General features: G+C 40.3%; 2 protein-coding genes and 1 pseudogene across 2 annotated transcripts in view; 2 read left to right on the forward strand and 1 right to left on the reverse strand.

The window, feature by feature from the left end:
• The window catches only part of LOC106972991 (zinc finger protein 677-like), a 433591-nt gene that overhangs the window by 405471 nt on the left and 18383 nt on the right, over nucleotides 1-9737 (reverse strand). The window lies entirely within an intron of this gene.
• LOC106974915 (zinc finger protein 677-like) overlaps nucleotides 1-9737 on the forward strand; it is a 153086-nt gene that overhangs the window by 69680 nt on the left and 73669 nt on the right. The gene's annotated exons all lie outside the window — the stretch shown is intronic.
• Nucleotides 749-3942, forward strand: LOC106974906 (vomeronasal type-1 receptor 2-like; annotated as a pseudogene).

A 9737-nucleotide genomic window follows, 5' to 3' on the forward strand; every position in this document is an offset into this window, starting at 1 on the left:
AGGTTAAGGAGAATTGACCTTTTTATAACATTGACTTCTTCTACCCAAGAACATGACATGAATTTATATTCATTTATTTCTACTTTCATATTTTTCATGAATGTTTAATTTTTCCCCCATATAGGCTTTACACATTTTTGCTAGTTTCATTACCGGCTAGTTTATTTCATTTATTTTTTAAAGCTATTTATTTATTTGTTTATTTTAGAGAGAGAGTGGGGGATAGAGGCAGGTGGAGAGAGAGGGAGAGAGGAAGAGAGAGAGAGAGAGAGAGGGAGAGAGAGAGAGAGAGAGAGAGAGAGAGAGAGAGAGAGAATCCCAAGCGAGCTCCACGCTCAGTGCAGCACCAGACAGGAGGCTTGATCCCATGACCCTGGGATTACAACCTGAGATGAAATGAAGAGTCGGATGCTTAACCAATTGAGCCACCCATGTGCCCCTATTTCATCTTATGTTACACTTTTGTAATTGCAGGCCTTCTTAATAACTCATAAATGTGTCTTTATTGCACCTAGGCTATTGTATAAACATATCCTGTGTACATGGGGGCCTGGTTGGCTCAGTCGGTTAAGCGTCCATCTTGGGCTCAGGTCATGATCTCACAGTTTGTAGGTTCAAGCCCCGCATTGGGCTCTGTGTTGAAAACTTGGAGCCTGGAGCCTGCTTCGGATTCTGTGTCTCCCTCTCAATCTACCTCTCTCTCGCTCTCTCTCTCAAAAATAAATAAACATTAAAAAATGTTTTTAATAAAAAAATAAAAAATACTAGCCTATGTACAAAAAGGCTATTGTTTTTGTATGTCAGTATTATGTCCTATTAGCTTACTGAATTATTTTTAATACTGGACTTTCTATCATTTCCTTTGTGTTTTGGGACGTATACTTGAATCATATACAAACATAGTTCTGCATCTTTGTTTCTAATTCTTATGCCATTTTAAATGGCCCTGGCTAACCCCCCAATACAATGACAAATTAATAGAACAGGTGACCATGTACGTTTTTTAGTGTGGTTTTCTGGCCTTAGTGGAATATCTCTAGTGTCCGTCTATGAGCAAGACAAAGAGTTTGTCTAGTTGGGAAAGGTCCAACTGTGTTCTATCTGTCTCTAAAATAAATAAACATTTAAAAAATTTTTAAACAAAAAGATTATAATTTCAAAATTAATCTGCCATTCAATAACGTGAGCAAGAGTCACAGAGACATTTTCAGGAGCAATAATGTGATTTCTCTAAAGGCATGTGTGTGTGATAATGAGTGTGATGGAACTAATTAAAATACCTGGTTCACAGCACGAATAGCATGACTGAATGGGAATTGCTGAAATGTGTTCTTCTGTAACTTGAGTGTGATGTGCTTAATGGAGACGGTAAATGTGTCTCTACTGCAAATCTCTGTAGTCTCTTGATCTGTGAGATAATCTTCTTCATGAAATTAGGAAAGGTCCTTTATGAAAAAGTTAACATTGTAACCGATGGTTTCAAAGAGCAAAAAATTAAGGAATTTATTTTTGTATTTTAATTTAAATTAATAAATTAGTTTAAAAATAAAATCTCATCAGGAAAAAATTTTTAACTTATATTTCCTCTGGTTTAAAATCATTTCAGTAGTATTCCCAGCTCATGATTCACCTTTCTTGCTTTTCAATTTATTAAATGCCCAAGATTCCAAGCCCTCAAATTCCATTTGGCAGGTTTATGCTGTATTTAAATAGCTTTTTGAAATCAAATATCAATTCAAGTTTCAGGTTTTTTTTTTTATAAAATAACATACAGTGATGTGATCTTTAAAGAGGATTAATATTTTCTGCCCTAATATGCTTTATCACTATGTGATGTTTCATGTCCCATATGTTAGCACACAGTGCAGTTCTGCCCCATAATTTCTGTTACAGATGCCATTGTCCTTTTGGTCCAGGCAAAAAATGAAATGAGTTCAGCTGCCATCCTAACAGTTGTCTACATTAAATAAATCAGATTGGCTCAATAAAATTACTCAGTGCATGAATACTTTATTAATACCTTTGAATTTTCACTCCATAGTTATATTGGTTATAAAGAATACTTAAACGAAAGTGGGAAATGATCAAACCAGGTTTAGTAAGTAAAATAAATTTAAAATATGAGAAGGTGTGTGTGTGTGTGTGTGTGTGCGCACGTGTATCCATAACGAGGTTCCTAGCATAGTATAGTACCGTAGCAAACATTCATGTCACTGCAACTAGGCAACCAAGGTTCAAATCGTGATTCCTCTGCTATTTACATGAGTCACTTAACTTCCCATGGCTAAATTCTCCTCGTCTATAGAATGAGAGTAATGTTAGTTCCTAACTCATAGGGTTGTGAATATTATATAAGTTGCAATAGGGAAAGCAGTAATAACAGTGACCCACACATTGTAAGTGCTATAAAAAGACACACATGTAACTTTGGACATCTCTTAACAAAAGACAATAGAGTTTAGATGTTCACTCTCAGGGAAAGGGAGAGGTAAGTGAAGATTTTATTTTCCATGAAAGTGTAGCCCAAAACTCATTATTTTCATGCAGAATCCTCTATGTGTGAGTTCTGGACAATGACAGAATGGCCTCGGTAGATTTGAATATAGTAGCGATCTTCCTATTCCACATAGTCATTGGAATCCTGGGCAGTTTCTCACTCTTCTATCATTAGATGTCCCTTTGCTTCAGGGGATGCAAGCCAAGATCCACAAAGTTGGTTCTCAGGCACCTGAGTGTAGCCAACTCCTTGCCCATTCTCTCTAGAGGAATCCCAGAGACGATGGCAGCGCTAGGGCTGAAACATTTCACCATTTATTATGGATGCTACGTTCTTTTATATGTTCACAGAGTGGCCGGAGGTATGTCCCTTTGTTCCACCTGCCCTTGACTGTCTTCCAGGCCATCACCATCAGCCCTGGGAACTCCAGGTGGGCAGAGCTTAAAGTGAAAGCTCCAAAGTACATTGGCCCCTCAAGTATCCTGTGCAGGGTGTTCCACATGCTAGCAAATAAGTTTTTTCCCATTTATATGACTGTAAATGAAACAACAAAACTATTACCAAAAAAAGTGTTTGGGATATTGTCGTGCTTCACAGTGTAGAGACAAGATCACAGGCTGATTATAGGCAGCAATGACATCTTTCCTTGACATTTTGTGTTTGGGACACATGACGTTGGCCAGCAGCTCCATGGTTTTTCTCCTTCACAGTCACAAGCAGAGGGTCCAAAGCATCCATAGGGACAATCTCTCCCCCAGACCTCCCCTGAGATCAGAGCCACCAAAGCATCCTTGTTTTGGTGACCACCTTTGTATCGTTTAATGCCGTTGTGTCCATCATTTATGTTTACTTGGCTCCCTTTGATAATTCTAGTTGGTGGCTGGTGAATGTCACTTTACTAATCACTGCGTGTTTTCCAAGTATTAGCCCTTTTGTTCTCATGAATCATGACCCCAGCATATTCAGACTGTACTGTGTCTCCTGTGGAAGAAATACATAATTCCCTCATCTCATCAGGGATATATGAATCGTCTTCCACCTGTTCAGTCACTGATGCAGTGAGACCTCAAGGAATGTTAAGAACCATAATGAGCCAGTTTCATTGCAGAGAGATGGGTGAGTGAGACACTGACATCAGCTTAATATGAAATACTAAAGAGCATGGTACATGAAATCATCTGTATTTAATATGTGTATATTTATATAGTTGTTTTTTTTATTTAAAATTTTTTTGATGTTTATTTTTGAGAGAGAGACAGAATGCGAGTGGGTTGGGGCAGAGAGAGAGGGAGGCACAGAATCTGAAGCAGGCTGCAGGCTCCAGGCTCCAAGCTGTCAGCACAGAGCCTGATACGGGGCTCGAATTCACAAGCTGTGAGATCATGACCTGAGCTGAAATTGGATGCTCAACTGACTGAGCCACCCAGGCGCCCCAATAGTTGTATTTTTTTAAATGGTAACAGTGGAGAAGTTAAGATTCCAGAAAACAGTCCTGAAATAATGTGAACATACTGGCAATACCACTGAATGTGTAATTTTCAAATTGAAATATTAAATTTTCCCAAGATATACCTGAGATTGCAATTGTAAATCCTGATTTATGATGCACATGGCCTGGGGTGAGGGTGGAGGGAAAACCAGGTTTACTTACTGCTGGCTTTGGAGGCTATGCAATGAATGTTATGCCTCATATCTAAGAGAAATTGTGGATGTTTGAAATATGCTTATGGGGCAAGATGAGTGCATGAAAATATTTTCTGGTCAATATTTGAAGAGTAAACTGTGGGCGACAAAGAGGAACATAGGAAGACGTGTCAGCTGAATTTTAGAAAGGGTGCAGGTGCAGCCAGTAAACAGATTGCGTGTGTGGGAAAAGACTGAATGACTTTTGAGATGTTTACAAGGTAGACTGTTCTGTGTTAAATCTTGATGGCAGTTGGCTGTGGTGGTGAGAAAGAGATTTCAAGATGGACTTCTGCTTTTCCAACTTGAGGTTATGGAGGACCATTTCATCAGGCTTGGTGCAGGAGACGAGTAGCAGTTTGAAGCTGGAGTATATGAACATATTTTGTTTAAAAAGGGATAGTATCGCTTTTGAAATCACCACCAAGGCAATAGACACCATTGAAAGGAAAAAAAAAGATATTAACTGAAACATAGAACTATTTTATGGGCACCTGGCTGGCTCAGTCAGTAGAGTATGCATCTCTTAATCTACGGATGGTGACTTTGAGCCCCATATTGGGTGTAGAGATTACATAAAAATAGAAAATTTAAAAAAAACAAAGATTTTATGGGTGCCTAGGTGGCTCACGCAGTTGGGTGTCCATCTTTGGCTCAGGTTATGAACTCGCAGTTCATGAGTTCAAGCCCCGTGTCAGGCTCTGTGCTGACAGCTTACAGCCTGGAGACTGCTTCAGATTCTGTGTCCACCCTCACTGTGTTCCTCCCCTGCTCACACTCTGTCTCTCTCACTCTCAAAAATAAAGATTTAAAACACTTAAAAAGAAGAGGTTAACATAATTCACTGTTATTAAGTCATAAACATTTGCAAGTTTTTCAAAGTAAACATTTTAGTTTGGAATAACTTAGATTTGCAGAAAATTTGTAAATATAACACTGTGAGTTCCAAAATATCTCTCACCCAGAACCCCCAATGCTACCACCTTAACCTTACCATAGTTCATTTTCACAACTAGGGAACCTACATCACTATGTCATAGTTAAATAACTCCAGACTTTATTTACATTTCAATGGTTTTAACACAGTCATTTTTCTGATCAGGATCCATCCAAGATTTTACATTATATGTAGCTGTCCTGTCTCCCCAGTCTCCTCTGCTCAGTGGAGCACGTTCTCACACTTTCCTTGTTTTTCATGACAGGTTTGAGGTATACTGGTCCCTCACATTTTAGAATGCCTCTAAAGTTGAATTTCTCAGAAGTTTTCTTTTTCTTTTCCTTAAGTTTATTTATTTGATAGGGAGGACAGGGGGGCAGAAAGAGGGAAAGAAAGAATCCCAAGCAGGCTCCACGCGGTCAGCGCAGAGCCTGACCTGGAGCTTGATCCCACTAACTGTGAGATCATGACCTGAGCTGAAATCAAGAGTCAGTCGCTCGACCAGCTGAGCCACCCAAGTGCCCCTGAAGTTGTTCTCCTGGATAGACTGCGTTTATGGATTCTTGAGAAGAATATCACATCTCATCACGGCATACAGTCTGAGAGGTTTCTTGCAATTAACACGAGTTACCTTGGATGATGTTAATCGTGATCAGTTAGTTAAGGTCATGTTCACCAGACTCCTCCACTGTAAAATTACCATGCATGCCTTTCCATACTCTATTCTTTGGGAAACTCTAAATACAGCCCACAGTCAAGTGAGGGGGCGGTGGGGGACGATGGTACTTGAGGGTAGGGGTGTGCTGTTGAACTAAGCTCCACATCCTGGAGGGCTAAGTAGCCACATTTATTATCTGCCATTCTTCTGTGTGGAAGCTGTCACTTCTCCTTCATGTATGTGTTTATTCAATTGGTTACTCATATCAGCATGAACTCATTTATACTTATTTTATACCTTGTGTTATACTTCAATGCTCTGCAAATTATTTAGTTGCTTAGATTGTTCAAGCTTTGGTCATTGGAAGCTGTGGTATAACGTACACTCAGGGGGCACCTGGGTGGCTCCATCAGGGAAGCATTCAATTTCAGCTCAGGTCATGGTCTCACAGCTTGTGGGTCCAAGCCCCACACTGGGCTCTGTTTTGATAGATCAGAGCCTGGAGACTCCTTCGGATTCTGTGTCTCCCTCTCTCTCTGCCCCTCCCACTCTTGTGTGCGTGCATGCACTCTTTCTCCCAAAAATAAACATGAACACACACACACACACACTCACCTGGTCTTTGTCTCAGGTTCCTGGCTCAAAGCTTCAGAAACCTTTAAGAATTCCTAAGTGGTAGGAGTGTCCTTATTACACTAAGGAGGCAACTCTGGGCAAGGGTTCCCCACAGAACTTCAAAATGGGGGACTGGACACCTCTGAAAGACCAACTATGTGATTGGATGGAAACGCTTAGCAGCCCAACCCCTAGGGAGAGGAAGGAGGCTGACTGGGGATTGACTTCAGTCATGTGGCCAATGATTTAATCAACCAAGTCTAGGTAGTGAAGCCCTGATTAAACACCTGGAGGAGCTCCTGGGAGCTTCTTTGTGGGGGACAAAAGCTACTGTATGGGCAGTCCTCCCAAACCCTGCCCTATGGATGCCTTCATGTGGCTCTTTACTGCTATCCTTTACAATAACATGTGAAATGACAAAACTAAAACAATTTAGTAACGAGTTTGCTGTCGTTTATTCCAGGGAAGACAACCCTTGATTTGGGGAGGACAGAGCCTCCCATGCAGGGAGTGGAGTGCTCTTCCTGATGGATTTGGGGCAAGATTGACTTTTAGAAGAGGCAGTGCAGAAACAGAGCATGTTTGGCTAGGAGGTCGGGGATTTCCTTGGAAGACCAGGAGGTGCTGAATACAGGGTAAGATCGGCTACCTGAAGCTGCATTGGAGGACTGTGATTGGTGTATGTTTGGTTTCCTTGCTGGATGTTTCACATAAGAGCAGGCTGATTTAGGTTTAGATTTGTGATGTGGGTCAGGCCACTAATGTGGCCTACAATTTTTTTAGGTCCCAATATAGAAATTAATTAATTATCGACGACTATCATACATATAGCACTTTCCGAGTTCTGTGAGTCATCCCAGCAAATATTGAAGCAGAGGGACTTGGAGGCAACCTTAAATTTTTAGCTGGCTGGAGATGCGTGGGAGGTTTGGGAATGCCTGACTCATGACTGGTGTCTGAAGTGGGGGCACTCCCGGGAACAACTTTGCCCTTAACTTGTGGGGTCTCTACTAACACCAGATAAAGTCAGAATTATATTGAATTGAAGGACACCCAGTTGGTATCAGAGATTTGGCGACAGGTGGCAGGATTTCTTTCAGGTTTGGCTATTATGGCCCTTTGATATGTCCCCATTTTTTTTTTATTACTTCCTTACTCTTAACATTCTGCCACTATAAGATCCCCCAGGCACATCTTGTATTATCCCTGCTCCTGCCATAGAATCAGCCACAACTCCAAGGAGCCTTTTATTAGAGAATAGTGTTAGAAACCAAGATGTGGGTGCTGAGTGTTCTCCTTGATACTGGGATGTCTTTGCTCTTAGTCTGAGTAGACCGACCTGGAATTACCTGTCCTCACACAGATCTATAGTTTTCTCTTTGTTGTTTTATTTACTTATCTACAGCTACCTCCGTGTGCATACTGATGTCCCTGACTCTGATCCCATACTTCAGGGTTCATTTTAGCCTTTCCCCCCTTGCTTTTGTGTACATATCTGTATTTACCAAGTAGTGTGGCATCACATGCCTTTGAAGAGTTTTGCATCTGTTCCACTATGGTCCCATGCTCTCTGCACACTGCCTATAACCCTCTCCCTCTGGCCTCATTTAGACCCTGCTGTATCACATGCCTGCAACCTTCCAACTCTGCTCCATTTGTCTGCCCCTGCAATGGCAATGCTCACAGCAGTTTAAGATACTACACGTGGTAAATATCATATGTGGGGGTTGTTGCGGGGATGGAAGAAGAAAGGTGGGAAGTGCCCCCCATTATCAGGCATCCAAGATCAGGAGATTCCTGTATTCTTCCAACATGTGAGCACATTGTGGAGACACACATGTGCATGCAGACTCTCTGAATGTAATTACATACATGGGACTGGGAATGTGGGAATGCAGGCGAGTGTGTGTAAATGTGAGTGTGTGCCTGTATTTGATGTGTGTGCATGAGTGTGAGTTTTCTATGGAGTGCATGTTTGTGAGGTTATGACTGTGCGTTTGAGTACATGTTACGCATATGCACACGTTTGCATCTGTGTGTAATGTTTCTGTATTTGTGTTTGTGAACTAAGGTTGTCCACCATCATGATTCTAGTGTCTGACTTGGATATGGGGAGTATTTGTGTATTTGTGTGTAGTGAAAATAAAGGATTAGTTAGGATTCTTGTGTCATTCTGGTAAATGTACCCCTTTATGATTATGAAATAGATTTCATTATTCCCAGTCATGTTGTTTGCTCTTTAAATATAGTTAATATAGCTACTTTATTTTTAGTAACGTTTATGTTATCTTTTGTCCAAGATTTTACTTTGTGTCCTTAATTTGTGAAGTGAATTTCCCGGAGGAAATATATTGTCTGTTTTTAAAAACTTTAATTGTCAGGGGCGCCTGGTTGGCTCATCTGTTTATAGGTTCTAAGACTCTTGGTTTCAGCTCAGGTCATGACCTCATGGCTCTTGAAATGGAGCCCCATGTTGGGCCTACAATGACAGCACGGAGTCTGCTTGAGTTTCTCTCTCTCCTTCTCTCTCTCTCAAAATAAATAAAACTAAAAAAAAATTAGTAACAATTTTTGCTTTTCAATGGAGCCTTTAGACTATTTCCTTTTACAGGTATTATTATATAGATTTACATTATCTTGCTATTACTTTTATAATGTCTCCTTTGCCCTATTCCCTCTCTTTCTGTCTTCTTTGATGTAACTCAATTTTTACAGATGATTTTGTTTCAAATCCTTTCCTTTGGTTCAGTGGTGTTACCTGTAATTATTTTTTGTGCATTTGCTTTAGGGGTTATCCTACACAGATGACCACAGTATACCTTCACATGCGTTTATACTTCTTCATACAGAGCATCCGACATTTCCTTTCCACAAGGACTTCCATTTCTCCACTCCTGCCCTGTGCTACCATTAGTATAGGTTTCATTTACACATACCGTACACATATATACTACACTATTAGTTTCTTAAACAGTCCACTGTATTTTAAAGGGGTTTAAAAATAGGAAATACAGTTTTTATTTACTCATATAGTTACTACTTCTAGTGCTCTTAATTCCTTTGTGTACATCAGGAGTCTGCCACCTACAGAACAGGAGCCAAATGCAACCTACTGTCTGTTTTTAAGTGAAGTGTAACTGGAATGCAGCGACACTCATATTTAGGTACTTTTGACCCAATAAGGACATACTGGAAGAGCAGTAAGAGAAACAGTATGGCCTACAAAGAGTAAAATATTTATATATTTTCCTTACATAAAAGTTTGCCGACCTCGCAGAGTCACATTATCATCACACCGGAGTTAGTATAAAATTGGTATATGAAACATACTGAAAAGTCAATATTGT

Source organism: Acinonyx jubatus, chromosome E2 (genome assembly GCF_027475565.1).
Source record: "Acinonyx jubatus isolate Ajub_Pintada_27869175 chromosome E2, VMU_Ajub_asm_v1.0, whole genome shotgun sequence".
Taxonomy (NCBI): Eukaryota; Metazoa; Chordata; class Mammalia; order Carnivora; family Felidae; genus Acinonyx; species Acinonyx jubatus.